The sequence below is a fragment of the Trichechus manatus genome, unplaced genomic scaffold (genome assembly GCF_000243295.1).
Source record: "Trichechus manatus latirostris isolate Lorelei unplaced genomic scaffold, TriManLat1.0 scaffold00016, whole genome shotgun sequence".
Taxonomy (NCBI): domain Eukaryota; kingdom Metazoa; phylum Chordata; class Mammalia; order Sirenia; family Trichechidae; genus Trichechus; species Trichechus manatus.
In genome coordinates, this window is record NW_004443952.1 from 26,863,393 (window position 1) to 26,877,979 (window position 14,587).

Consider the following 14,587-nt stretch of genomic DNA (forward strand, 5'->3'; position numbering starts at 1 on the left):
AACCCACCAGCCACTCCACGGAAGAAAGATGTGGCAGTCTGCTTCCATAAAGATTACAGCCTTGGAAACACTATGGGGCAGTTTTATTCTGTCCTATAGGATCACTATGAGTCAGAATCGACTTGACAGCAACCAGTTTAAGTCTCTATCCCCACGGCCCTCTGTTGATTTGTGCCACTCATTATCTTGCAACAGTCTCCTTACTGGACTCTCTGCTTTACTCACCTCTGAGCTCTCTTCCACACAAAGTCACTGACAGTTGTCTCTGTTTAGAATGTTCTTCCTCCAGATGCCTACATGGCTAGCTCTCTCCTTTCTTTAAGACTTTGCTCAAATGTCACCTTACGAGGCCTACTCGGATCACTTCATTTAAAATTGTAACTCAGCACTTCTGATTTCCCTTACCCTGCTCTTTTTTTTCCATGTATTTTTTTTTTAATCTTCTCATATATAATTTACTTAAAAATAACATTTTTGTTTATTGCCTGTCTCCTGTGATGAGAATGTAAACTCCAAAGGGCAGGGATCTTTGTTTTGTTCACTGATGTAGCGTAAGGATCTTGAACATTGTTTGTCACATAGTAGGTGTTCAGTAAATATTTAATGAGTGAATGAATGAATAATGAGCCTCCAAGGGTGTGGCCACACCAGGTCTGATCCTGTCATTCCTCTGCTCCTTTTAGCTTCCCCATGAGCAGATTAGAGGACAAGATCCAAACTCCTTTGCTGGGCTTGACCACTGCCCAAGGCTTGGCCCATCTTTGGCCTGGTCCCATTGGGCTCTGGGGTGGTGTGGGGTGAGATGGAGTAGTTGAGAAAACTAGAGGGTTAAATCATTGTAGCTAAAGGGTGGGAATATCTCACCCTTTTCACAAGGGCCATAAGATTTTCTCCTGAGCCTTTGCTTTGTCATCCTGTCTGCTTGAAACTCCTCAAGACTTGGTCTGATCACTCCCTCCTCAGGGCTTCAAAGCACCTGAACCTATCTCCCCACTCCCTGCTGCACTGTACTTGTCTGGACCACCAGCCTGGAGCTTCCAGAGCTAGGTATCTGGCCTAATACTGTTGGGTGTCTCCAGTTCCCATGTTGGTCCTTGCACTAGGAAAGCGATGCTCTGGTGCACTTCTGAATCTGGCCACAAGGTGGCAGCATTTACAAAGGGATGGACTATCTCTGCCCTCTACGGGAGTTCTAAGAGAAGATATAATTTAGCCTTAAAATCTGGTCCAAAAGGTCTCAGTTATTCAACAAACATCTAATGATCATCCACAATATGACAAATACAGTCACTGGGCTCAGAACTTCCAACCCTATGAGAACTATAGCCACGTAGGTAATTTCACTGTAAGTACACAAGGAAGTTCGTGAGACTGCAGGAGTTCAGAGGAGGCCCCCAGTCCAACCTTTAGGGACTGGCAAAACTTCAAGGAAGAGGAGGTGATGCCTGCATGGAATCTTGAAGAGTTAGCTAGAAGTGGAAAGGACATTCCAGGTGAAGGGAAGGCATGAGCCAAAGCATAGAGGTGAGAGGCAGAATAGAGTGGGGATAAGGACAAGACAATTTGCTGGAGCAGGAAGTTCAAGGCCAGGAGTGTGAGGAATGAGACTCAGAGGAGGGTAGGGGTCAGACTGGAAGGACCTGAGTGGCCAAGAAGCTTGAACTTTATCCTGAGGATGATGAGGAGTCACTGAAGGCTTTAAGGAGAGAGTGCTGTGGAAAATCAGATTTGTGTTTTAGAGAGGACTCTGGCTGCTGCAGTGTAGAGAGTGGTTTGGAGACACAGGGCAGGAAGAACAGTGAGGAGGCTGCTGTAGGGATCCAAGGGGCGATGGTGAGCTCAAAATTCAGGTGAGAGAAGGCCCTGGACAAGCCCCTCCTAGCTTAACCTTGGAGCCCACAAGGTCTTTCAAGGCCTGGCACTCTGAAAAGTTCATTAACCCTAGTCCCTCTCCCCCCTCAAAATGAGCCCCATCAGCCCCTTTGTTCCTAAAGCACCTTTTGGCTCTGTCCTAGTTGTTCTGATTATCCTCACTGGAACCAGGGCTGCTTGGGTCTTGGTCAGTTTCCATATGGAGCCCACAGTGCCCCAGGTTTCTCCCTGTTAGTAGATCTGTCAGCCTTAAGCTCGGCTTATACCTAAGCCTTTCTCAGTGTGACCCATTTATGCATTCCCTTTTTTGACGTGTCAGAAATACTCAGGAGTCTGAGTCTGGCCTCTTCCACCAGGGAGCCAGGGTGAACACTGGTCACTCCCTGCTATTCCGTCCTCCCCCAGGAGTTCACCTGTGTATGTGTCAACTGTTGGGAGGGCTGATGCTAAGGGAAGGACATCCCTGGCAAGAATCCCTGAGGAAAGGCCTAGAGGTGGGAAAGTAGAAGGGAGTGTTTGGGGAACAGGGGGATGTTAGCAGAGTTTGGCAGGGCAGGTCAGTGCCTGCAGGGCCAGAATTGGATCCATGACCATGTACTTGAACATGGATTGGTAGAGTCACCTTCATTCACAGTTTCATGAATATGCATGAACCTGTTGAATTATGCAGACAGGATGTAAATGTGTATGCAGATTTGGCGCTGCCCTCCCTGTTGCTGTAGAAACCAGAGAATAGCAAGGGGGGGGGGGCCCATGCCCTGGGGAGACCAGGCAGTAGGGGCTGGAGACCAGGAGACTCTCCTCTGTCACCTGCTTTTCCTGCTCCTGCTGTTTTGATCTCTTTTTTTTGCCTCACTCTGTCTTTGTCTCCCTTTGCCTCCGCTCTCCATCTCTCTGCCTCTCTTGATTTTTCTGTCTCTGTGCCTTCTCCATCTCTCTATGATTACCTCCCAACTGGTTTTTTCTGTCTCCCATTCTTGAGTTTCTGTGTCTGTCTCTGTATTGTTGATGCTACCTCACTGTTGCTCTGTGACTTTGAGATACTGTGTTTTTCTCTGACTTCATATCTCTCCCTGACTCTTTAATTCCATGACTCTCTCTTCTTCTGCATTTCCCTGTCTGTCTCTCACTCACATCTCTTTTTCTCTGCAACTCTGTCTTTGTGTCTAATTCTGTTTCTTGGTCTCTCTTCTAGGCTCTCTCTCCTCTCTTTCTCTCTGATTCTGTCTCTCTGAGCCTCTTGTCTTAATGCTCATCTCTATCTGACAGGAAGGACAGGAAGCTGCACATCTGGCCTGGCCTGATGGGATACTCTGCCCCTGGCCCAGGTGCCCACATGTTCAAGGATTCCTAGGCATTCTCCCCACATAAATTCTGTTTTGGGTCTGGCCCCTGTCATAGTGTTGGCACAGGATCCCCATGACAGGCCCAGGCTGGCTGCCAGGCCCCTATCTCAGCTTCTGCCTGCTGTGTGACCCTGCCCAGTGTCTCCCCTTCTCTGGGTCTGTAGTCCCAGCTCTCTCTCCTTGAGGCAAGGATGTGTTCAGAATGGGGAAGTGAAGGGGATGTCTTAGTGGCTCACCCATCTGACCTTCCACCCACAGGCTGACGTGAGGGGTCTGGCTGAGGCCCAGGTATGGGGGTGTCTAAGGCTAGTTGAGACCAGTCTTGGCCCCCAGAGAAGACTCCTTGCTGAGCTGCAGAGTCGAGCTCTCTGCTCCTGCCTGCTGCAGTCTCAACTATTTAATTCCCTGTTTGGGGACCTCTGTTTGCCCACCTTCATTTGGTTTACATTTGATGCACTCCTACTCTATACCATGCCATCTGCCTTCACAGGTCCACAGTGTCCCCCTGCCAAGAAGGGGCTCTTTGGGCCAGCTTCCTCTCACTAGCTGCCTCAGTTTGGGATGCAGCTCCAAAATCATGGATCAAAGCTGAGAGAGACAGAGACACAGTGATAGAGACATTGACAAGAGAGGCTAGGTCTGTGGAGGCAATGTGCCTCCACTGAGGTTTGAGATGGAGGATGGGAGGCTCAGAACATGAGCTGAGGTGAGGGAGCAGAGTGTTATAGGGGTGGGTATGTAACAGTATGCAGGGGTGGAGGGCTTCGCCTTTCAGTCCTGGGATTTGGGCAGGTTGCCTCATCTCCTGGCCTGGGTTCAGGTGTGGGGGCGGCTAGAGCAGTCAGGGCAAGTACCCCCTCCTCCAAGAGGCTGCCAGGCTGAGCATCCAGCTCTCCTGCCCAGCCAGGAAGGTCACAGACACGCAGTCTCCCCACCGACTGCAATTCACCCATGTTCAGGCCCAGGCCTGATCCTGCTGCTGGGAATTCCATGTATGAATTAAAAACCTCCCTGGATATGCCCCTCCACCCCCAACTGGGCCAGTTGTGCCAACTGGGGTTGGAGTAGGGTCAAGCAGGTCTGTCTGGAGGGCTGCAGGCAGAACCAGACATGGCTAGAGAAAACGAGATCAGGAGAGATGGTAAGAGAAACAGTCAAAGACAGAGGATGATGTGGACAGAGTGATGGGGAGAAAGACTGTGACAGAGACAAGAAGGAGAGGTACAGACAGCAATGGGAGAAAGCCAAAGCCAGCTATGACAGAAGGGGGCTTTATCATCCACCCACCAGGCCTGTGCTAAACACTTGCCTGGATTATCTCATTTAATCAAATCTTCCCAAGAGCCCTAGGAAATAGGGATTTTATCCCATTTTACTCTTGAGGTAATTGAGGACCAGAGACATGAAGTCATTTTCCTGAGGCCACAAAGCCAGGAAGTGGTAGAGTAGGTACTTGAAACCTTCCGTCTGACTGAAGAGCCATGGAGAGAGACTAATAGAGACAAAGGAGGGGACAGACTCCCACGCCAGCTCTCACGGGGAATCTGGGAATCCTAGAATCTTCAGCAGTTGTGCAAGGGAAGAGCCTTCCCATCAGGCTGACAAATGTGTGACTTCCTGTCCTTTCTGTCAGAGGCAAGGACTGGGACAGAGAGAGAGACAGAGATAGAAACAGAAAGATAGAAACAGACAGACCATGGGGAAGGGAGAGAGACTTCGGAGGGGCACTCTGGGCCATGGAATTCCTTCTCTGACCTCCCTCCTTCCTGCCACCCTGGCGTGCAGCCTGTCCTGCCCCTGCTTCAGATCAGGCCAGCCAGTACCCCACTCTGGTGGTGCTGGGCCTCTGCTAGTTGAAGGCCACTCCTGCCCCACATCTCTTACCTTTTTCTCTTCTCCTTCCCATTGTCAAACTTCAACCCCCTGGGATAGGCTCTGCAGTGAGGGATTGGGATTAGAGTTTGGGGACTTCGATATGGAGGGTTAGCTTAGTAAACACTGACGTTGTCTGAGCACAGGGGAGAGGTCCCTGGGGGCTGGCTTTAGGTGCCTCTGCTTGTAGGCCCTTTCTAGTTGGTTTGGGGAAGAGGGTCAGCAGTCCAGCTGGTGGGGACCAGGAGAGTGGAGCTGTCAGCAGCAGAGAGGATTGGGGGAGAAGAAAACCAGGAGCTATCCTGGGGGAGCTGGAGAGTTGGCGTTATGGTTTCTAATGTCTTAGCCCTGGTTTCAATTACCCCTGGGGTCCCCAGGGGTCCCCGACCACTCCAGGATCCCGAGCTCGAGGAAGGCTCAAGACCCTCCCAGTAAGGCCAGGAGCCAAGGGCTCTGGGATGAAGTCTGGGGACTGGGGACTGGGAGTGGGGGTGAGCCTTTTCATTCTCCTCTGCCTCTGTGCCTGCATAGGCTGGGGAGTCTATACTCCGCTCATGGGCACTGTGGAGGGGTCTGCACTGGCCAGCGCCATAGCCCCAGCTTGGGCACTGGCCCCACCCCACTCCTGGCTGCTAAAGCCCAGGGCTCTTTCATGGCCTCACCGTACTCCTCTTCAGCCTCATGGCGACTGGCTCCTGGCTCTCCTACCTCTGGGGTCACCACACCTTTCTTGTCTTCTAGGAGTCCGTCATTTTCCCTCTGCCTTTTAATCATGGCTCCCAGCACTTCAGCCTCAATCTTCCTTTCATCCTCCTCTCCCATCACATCTTTTCCCCTCTCGCTGATCTATCTCTTCAACCCTCAGCAACCCCCATAGTGCCCAGTTCAATCTGGGACTTTAATGAGGGCACCCGAAACTATTGAACAGAAACTGCACACCTCCAGCCAGCCAGCTCTCTCTCTCAGCTGTTTGAGGCCCTCTCTGCTCCTCCCTATGCTTGCCCCGGCCCAGTCATCATCCCACAGACCCTTCAACTGGCCATGTCGAACCCCCTTCTCTCCCCAGCTCGGTGAATGGCACCATCATCTCCCAGTCACTCATGCCAAAAGCCGGGGAGTCGTCTGCGCTTATGTATACAATGTTCCCTCTGGGCCTGGCACCCAGTAGGCACTAATAAATGTTGAACTGAATTGAATTTAATTCAGTTTTCCCTCTTGGATTCCCCCTCTGCTTCTGTCTGTTTCCCTGGGACTTGGTATCTCTGGCTTTCAGTTTTTAAATCTCTTGACTTTTTCTCTGTCTTCCCAATCACCACAGTTGAGTTTCTGGGGGGAAGTTGGGGCCTCTTTTCTTCCCCTTCTCTCTGCCTCAGTGAATGGAAGGCTGGCCAGGAATGAAGCCATGGGAGATGAAGGGAGGGAACCAGTAGCCCTCAATCCCTGCCCTGTGATCAGGGCAGCAGCCCTACAGCAGCAGGGATCAAGGTCAGACTCTGGACTGACACTGGAAGGGGACAATCCTTTGAACACAGATGCCTCCTGCATGAATGGGAGGGGAGATTGGAGCTGGCTGGGGTGGAGAGGAAGGGAGGGACTTTGTGCTTCTAGCAAGGAATTAGTTTCATATAAATTTTTGCAACACAAAATTTAAAACTTGATTTTGTGAGTCTATGCCTTCCTCCTGCCTGAAAACACATAGAGTCCTTTCTCCTCACTACCCCCCTCCACCCTCCCTCCTTTGCTTCTCTTTCCAACCTTAGCCCAGACCCCTGGATCACCCAGGGGCAGGGGCTTTGGGAAAGCAGACACAGGACCAAGTGTCCAGAGGGCCTGTTTTCTGTGTATAAGGGGGACAAGGGGGTTCTTCCAGGGATCATGGAAGCACATGGCCTTGTCCTGTCTCTACAGCCTGATGGTCCTTCCCCAAGTCAGGCTGGAGGTATCTCTCTTATGAGTCACTGCAAACACCTCCTCCCTGGCCGCCCCACTTCCAGCCTTAGTCTTCTTCATCATCCTCAGCAGCCCGAATGATGTTGCTAAAACTCAAATCTCATCATGTTCTTCCCCTACTTTATGCCCTTCCAGGCCTTCATGACCTTGACACCAAAGGCACTTCAGGATGTGGTTTCTGAACTACTCAGGCTCGCTCAGGCTGCTTCCTGGGTTTCTGGTCCCCTTGTTTCCTCTACCTAACCCCTTACTAGATACTAAACCCTCTTTGCTATCCCTTAAGCCTGCCACTCATTCAGATAGGCTCCAGGTCCTTGCTCCCTTCCCTGTGCCCTGGGACTTGGGTTTATTTCTCCCAGGTCAAGATTGTCCTCCTTGCTTGCTTGCTTGCTTGCTTGATTCATTCATTCAACATTTGTTTAAATCTATTTCAAATGTTGGAGCCCTGGTGGCACAGTGGTTAAGAGCTCAGCTGCTAACCAAAAGATCAGCAGTTCGAATCTACCAGCTGCTCCTTAGAAACCCTGTGGGGCAGTTCTACTCTGTCCTATAGGGTCACTATAGAGTCGACTCAGAGGCAATGGGTTTGGTTTGGTTTTTTTGGTTCTGTGCCAGCACCAGCTCTAGGTGCCTAGAGTAGGCCCAGGCACACAGCACTGTCCTCATGGAACTCAAAGGCACTACGCAAGTACCTAGATAATTAAAAGTCACTCTAATGACTATAAGAAAAAAATATGGCACTATGTGAGAGGACTAGGGAGTCTAGTCTAGTCTAGGTCTCTCTTAGGTAACATTCAGGTAACACCTCTTGCCTGAGGGGGCTAGAGAGTCAGGTAAACTTTATCACATGGACAAATTGTTTACTTAGCTATTTTGTTTAGTATCCATCTTCCCTGACTAGAATGTGAGTCCTATGAGGGCAGGGAATTTTTGTACTTTTGTTTTCTTGAAGCAAAAATATATACAAATGGATTGGCACAGTAGTTGCAGCAATTGGCTCAAACATATCTACTATTGTGAGGGTGGCACAGGATCAAACAACATTTCTTTCTGTTATACGTAGGGTTGCTGTAAGTTCGAACCTTAAGGATGCAGCTCAAATTTTGGCACATGTATACACACCCCCGATAAAGGTAACTGCTATTTTGACTTCTATCACCATAAATTAATCTTGCCTGTTCTTGAGCTTTATCTAAATGAAATCATTCAGTATGTACTCTTTTATGTCTTTTCTTTTTCTTTGCTCAACCTTTTGCCTATGAGGTTTATCCATGTTGTGTGTACAGTGGTTAAGAGCTCAACTGCTAACCGAAAGGTCAGCAGTTCGAATCCACCAGCCACTCCTTGGAAACTATGGAGCAGTTCTACTCTGTCCTATAGGGTCGCTATCAGTAGAAATAGACTTGATGACAACGGGTTTGGTTTTGGTTTTTGGTGTGTAGTTTTAGCTGATTCTTTTTCATTGCTCTGACTATATCACATTATATTTATTTGGCTTGTTTCCAGTTTATGGCTATTATGAATACAGCTGCTGTGAACACTATTGTACATGGATTTGGTGACCATACATAATCATTTCCGCGAGGTATATATCTAGGAGTGAAATTGTCAGGTCACAGAGGAAACATATGTTCAGCTTAGTAGGTCCTGCTAGCATAAACATGCTCACCAGCACTATATGGGAGTTCCAGTTGCTCCACATCCTTGAGAGGATAGGAATTTTTGTCTGTTTGGTTCACTGCTGTATTCCAGCACTTAGGTCAATGCCTGATATATAGTGGGTACTCAGTATATATTTACTGACTAGATAATTATTGGGGAGCCGTCAGCATTCCTGGGGTACTGCTCTGGCCCTTGCCCTAATTTGCTGTGTGACTCTGGGCAAGTGACTCCACTTCTCTGGGCTACTTCCCCATCTGTAACACCGGGGGACCAGCACTAGGAGCTTTGCCCTCTAGAGCCAGCTGGGTTCTGCAAACAGCTGGACACTTGTTCATTCATTTACTCCACTTGTATTGATCTAAGGTCCTACTATGTGATAGTGGGATCCCTGGTGGTATAGTGGTTAAGAGCTCAGCTGCTAACCAAAAGGTCAGCTGTTTGAATCCACCCACCACTCCTTGGAAACCCGATGGGGCAGTTCTACTCTGTTTTATAGGGTCGCTATGAGTTGGGATCGACTCAACGGCAATGGGTTTGGTTTTTATTTTTATGTGATAGTGACGGTATGATCTGTGACATGCCACTGACAGCCTCTTTTGGGTTGGTCAGGACCAAGGGTCACTGCCCATCTTGTCCCCAACTCATCCTCCTGGAGCCCGACACTCCTCCCTCTGTCCAGCCCTGACCCTGGGGGGAGGGGGTCTGGACTGAGCCTGTGGATGGAAAATGTGATTAATAATCAAAAAAACATCCAAGAGGAAGAGACCAGGAAAACAACTAGGGGAAGGCTCCTCACTCGAGAGAGGGGGGCCATGTCCTGGGCCTCGGGACAGCTCCGGCCGCCCTCCCGACGCCCTTTCTGGGAAGCTGCCACAGGAGTGGGTAATTTTAGCCAAAAGTGAAAAAAGAAAAAAAATTCACTCTATTTATGAAAAAAGATGCCCCCCAATGTAAACTGCTTCTCCCAGGGGCTGCCCCCTACTCTGTTACCCCCCTCCTAATGGTTCCTCTGCATGGTCGGGCTGGGGGGCCCTAGAGACACTGGGCTGGGGGCAGAGGAAGAATTTCAACATGAAATGTTTTGTTCATTAACAGAGAACATAGGGGGAAAATCCCTTTCCGCCTGGGCCTGGGCAGCCCAGGCGGACGCTCAAAAGCTATTGTGAAAAATTGAATCTGGGCTGCAGAGTGGGGTGGGGGTTGTACAGGGAGGGGATAGGCATTCTCTCCCCTCCTCTCAGCTCCCAGCTCCTGACTTCCAGCTTTAATCCTTCTTCCTTTCAGGGATTTTGTTCCCAATGCCTCAGGTTGCCCTGAAACTTCTTAGGAAAGCAGGAGGAACTGCAGTTAGACTGGAGTTAGAACTTCTAGCTAAGGATGAAAGAAAGATACCAAAGAGAGGGAGGGGAGGCCTTGAGCCTATCTGAAAAAATTAGAATTCTGATAGAATATGTTGAGGTCAGTTGGCAGGTAGGCAGCAAATTTGAGGAAGACCCGGAGCAGGAGTCTGAGGCAGAAGTGAAAGACCCTCTATCAGAGTGGCTTTAGAGGGCCCTTTGCAAGAGGGAAAAGCAGATGGCTCCATGGAATTGGGGACAATTCTGGGCTGAATATTTAGGTTCCCCCATTATGGCTCCAGCCCTCCCGCATTCTCTACCTTTAGGGAATCTTTGCCCTTTTCTGGCCCCAGAGGTTGGAAGGGCCAGGGGACACTTACGCAGCAGCCCAGATGATAGAGTTCTAGAAGGGGGTCTGCAGAATGAGGGTGCTGTTAGTGTGCCCCAGGTGCCAGGGCTGGGAGCTGACCCAGAATGGGAGTGAGTCGTCCCTGGGGGGCTGGGCTGGTCCCTGACTCGGGGGGGGGGGCTCTGGGCCCCCCTCCCTGGCTCAGCCCCGGGCTCTGTCGGATCGGGTTTCTCGGCGCCTGGAGCCTCCGCGAGGCCGAGCTGTTCCCGGGCCTGGGCCAAGCCGCCCCGGGCGCTGGCACTGCACGAGGAAGCAGGGGGGAATGAGGGGGAGCGGCGAGGGGGGGCTGTGAGGGAGTTTACGTAACTGCCTCCTGGAGCCCGCCCCGACCCGCCAAACCCCAGTGTGGGACTTTGTGTGATTGAGAACGTGTGTGACTTTGCATGTGTGCCTGAGTGACATGCAGGTGTGACTGATACAAGGCTGTGTGTGTCTGCAAGTGGGTACTATGTTAAGTGTGTGATCTGGGGACTCAGTGCCTTCCTTCTGGGACCTCTGGCTCCCAGCCTCAAGCACGGGACCCTGATTCCCAGTATGCCATGGTGAGTTTGAATATACACATTTGATTCTTTGAGACTGGGTGTGTGACTTTACATGACCATGTGTTTGACACTTGTAGGTAAGACAGAGAGCCTGTGTGTGAGTGTTTGCACCTTTGGGTAGGCAGGTATGTGCATCAGAGTGGAACTGTCTGTATAGCAGGTTAGAAATCGGCAGTTTTCTGAAGTAGCACTGGAAGGGGTGGACCACAGGAAGTGGGGTGGGGGCCCTCCTTCCTTGTGAACACCTCTGTAGGAGTGCAGAATGGTACTTGCTGCCCAAAGCTTGGGATGGACCAGTTGACTCCTGGGAGATGAGGATGGGAGATTGTCCAAGCTTAGGTCACTTGCCAGGTGAAGGGTGGAGCCAGAAGTGCTGGCCAAAGAGCCCCCTTTCATGGTGGGTTTCAAACTCCAGGGACTCACAGGAATAGGAGGAGGATACGGAATGTGTGGCTAATTGCCTCCATGAACAACTGCCACGTTTGCCATGAGACCAGAGGAACTTGATGGTGCCTGGCTACTATTACTGAACATTTTGATCAAAGATTCTACAGAAGAATCCTGATCAGAAGGGGGAAAATACAGAACAGAATTGAAAATTCTCATGAACTCCAGACTTTCTGGAGCCATGGAGGCTGGATGAATCCCTGAAACTATTGCCCTGAGATCATCTTTAAACCCAAAACCAAAAATATCCCCTGAAGTCTTCTTAAAACCAATCAATAGTTTATTTAGCTTAACTAGTAAAAAATGTCTGCCTTGAGCATTATGTTCTTTTAAGAACTATCTATATGGGATCAAAGTGACAACAGCAACTTGAAAGATTAGATAGAAAACTTAGGGGGCAGTGAGCTTATGTTAATGGAGGAGGAACAACTCAGAAAAGGAGGGTGAGAATGATTCCACAACTCAAAGAATGTAATCAGCGTCACTGAATTGTACATGTAGAAACGGTTGAACTGGTATACGTTTTGCTGTGTGTATTCTCAACAGCAACAAGAAACTAAAAAACAACAACTCCAGGGACTCAAAGTCAAGGAGACCTTCTCCCAATCTCCCAGGGCTTCCCAGGATTACCAAATGTGGGCTCCCCATCACTTGCAAGGCATCGAGGCTCTGGCCTCCGGGGTGTTAGTTCCTGCCCCCTCCCCGCCCCATCGTGGGAAAGGAAGATGGCGAAGATGGGGGAACTAGTGACGGTGCTAAAGGGGAGGGGCATAGTAAAGTGGGGTTTGATTTAAGGATAACAGGGCCATGACAAAGAAGGGGGCTGCGCAGAGCCTGGGAGCCCTGGGATAGGGGCGTCTAATAAAGCTGAAGAGGAGACAGGGACAGATCCTGCTTTGATCTTCCTCCCCCTCAAGGACTCTAGCTTTGCCACCAAGGCAGTGGAGAGAACAGGAGGGTCCCTCACGGAGGTTTAGGAAGGTCAGAGGCTCATGTGCAGGTAGGGCATTGAAATGGCAGGAACGGAAACCCACGAGTAGTCTGTTGCCCCAGCTCAGGTGGGAGAACCATCGGTTCTAGGCCAGGCAGTGGCCGTGAGATGGAGAGGGAGCCATACCCTATTTAGTAAGCGGGCGCTGACTGCTAAGAGCCGGAGCGGCAGCCGGAGGGGAAACGCGCGCCCCACGGTGCCCGCCAGGTGTCGCTGCGGCCCCGGGGAAGCGGGCGCGGCTGCTGGGTCCCGCGCCGGGAGCAGCAACTGACCCATCGACTCCCGGACAGCGTCCGACGTGCGCCCCTCGGCCTCCCTGGACCCTTGGATATAAGGACATGTGAAACTCACGTACCCCAGATACCCTGCGAGGACTCTGCTCGAGCACCTGCGAATTGTGGCACTGACGACGGCAGTCCACGGCGCACAGCCTCCGTGTCCCCAGGTGAAGAGGGGTCGTTGGTCTAGGGCGAAACTACTGACTGCTCCCAACCTGGCAAAAAGCGGCTGAGCCCAGGATACGGGAGCATTCGGAGGTCAAATCAGCCCACGAATGACCTGCAGATCTCGACACTGGCCCGGCGTGAACGCCCAGGCCGGTCAGCCCCTGGAGGAGATGGGCAGCCTCCAGGAGCAAACCTCGCCCAGGCCCAGGCTAGCGCGGGGTTGGGGGGGGGGATTCCTATCCTCCCAGGTTCTGTCGCCTCCCCTACTCTGTCCCTTCCCCACACCCACCATGTCATCCCTTTCTGCGGCCCAGGAAGGTGGCCGGCCCGGAGAGGCCGGGTAGAGGACATCTACTGTGGGTGGGATGGGCTGGCCCTTAGCTGGGCGCCACCTTTTTCTGTGTGTCCTTAAACTCCGGCGGGCCCTCTCTTGGCCTCAGCCCTAGCTGACCCCTGCCATTTGCACGGAGGGGATTCTGCGTCTACGGAAGTGAAACTGAAAAGACTCGAAAGGGGCAAGGAGAGTTTTTCCTCTGCAATGGGACTCCCTGAGGTATTTGTTGAGAAAGGGTCCGCGGGCTCTGGGCAGCCTCCTAGGGAAGGGCGTGAGGAAACTGCAAGATATTTTCCTTCACCTCCCCGACCCCAGCCCTGGAGCAGTTCCCTGGAGGGGGAAAAGGGTAGCAAAAGGCGCAGAGATTATGGATCAAAGGTCAGGTGAAAAATCCTTGGGTGGAGATGGGGATGGGCCATTCTTTTCTACGGCTTCTGGCATTCACCCTTTCCGTTGCGTTCCTGCGTAGCCTTAGAAGTCAGTTTGGTTGTCTAACCTTAATCCCCCACGTTGCAGCCAGACTGGAGGCCTGGGGGTGGCGACTGAAGTGAGCACACCGACCCCTCAGAGGCCCAGGCTGCGAAAGGAAGGCTGGAGGGTGAGCTACCAGCGCCAAGCTCGCAGAGGGGTGTGCCTCGCTCTCTGGAACTGCCCATCCAGCCTTGGCGTGAGCCCCCTGCTTCTTCCCTGCATCCCGGTGGAGACTTCTCCCCAAGCTTGTCCTGGGGGGTAAGGAAGGAGACGCTGGTGGTGTCACTGGAGACGTGGTGGTCCCAGCCTGGCTCATCCCAGGACGTGGAAGCGTAAAGGCTCCTTGCCTCCCTGCAGAGGGTTTTGTCTGTATGTGACTGGGAGGGGGGTCGTTGCTGGGGGCGGTAGGGATAGGGGAGGGGCGAAGCCGACGGGCCTCGTCTGCCCGAAGTGGGGGCTGGGGAACTGTGGCTTGCGCTCCTCTCACGGTGGGGCGGACGGAGGACCCCCTAGAGTTGGCCCCGGGTGTGCCAGGGTGTGGTTGGAAGGCAGTCGGGGCCTGAAGGTGCGGAGTGTGCGCAGGAGAGACCTGGCCAAGGCTAAGTGACAGTGTGAATGAGCAACCCCGGGGGTTGCGCGCCCAGCGGCTCTGGAGAAGAGGGCGGAATGAGTGTGAATGTGTGTGCGCGCGCGTTTGTGAGACCTGCGGCTAAAGCTGAGCGTGAAGCGCGGGGACCACTGTCTGGAGGGCGCGCCCGAGCAAGGGCGACTGTGAGGGAGTCACGCGTGCCAGAGCGAGCGAGTGTGCCAGGTCCGGGAAACGCGCGTGCCAGCTTGGGGCGAGTTGGGGTGGCTTCATAGGCCTGCACAAGGCGAGTGTGCCCGCGCGTGCCAGGGCGCGGGCGCGT

At 52.0% G+C, this 14,587-nt stretch overlaps 1 protein-coding gene across 1 annotated transcript in view; it reads left to right on the forward strand.

The window, feature by feature from the left end:
• The first annotated feature begins 14,394 nt into the window (after positions 1-14,394).
• The window catches only part of CNTFR (ciliary neurotrophic factor receptor), a 41,880-nt gene continuing 41,687 nt past the window's right edge, over positions 14,395-14,587 (forward strand). Inside the window, exon 1 of the mRNA XM_004372318.1 lies at positions 14,395-14,444. The gene's annotated coding sequence lies outside the window, so the exon portion shown is untranslated. The remainder of the gene's footprint in view (positions 14,445-14,587) is intronic.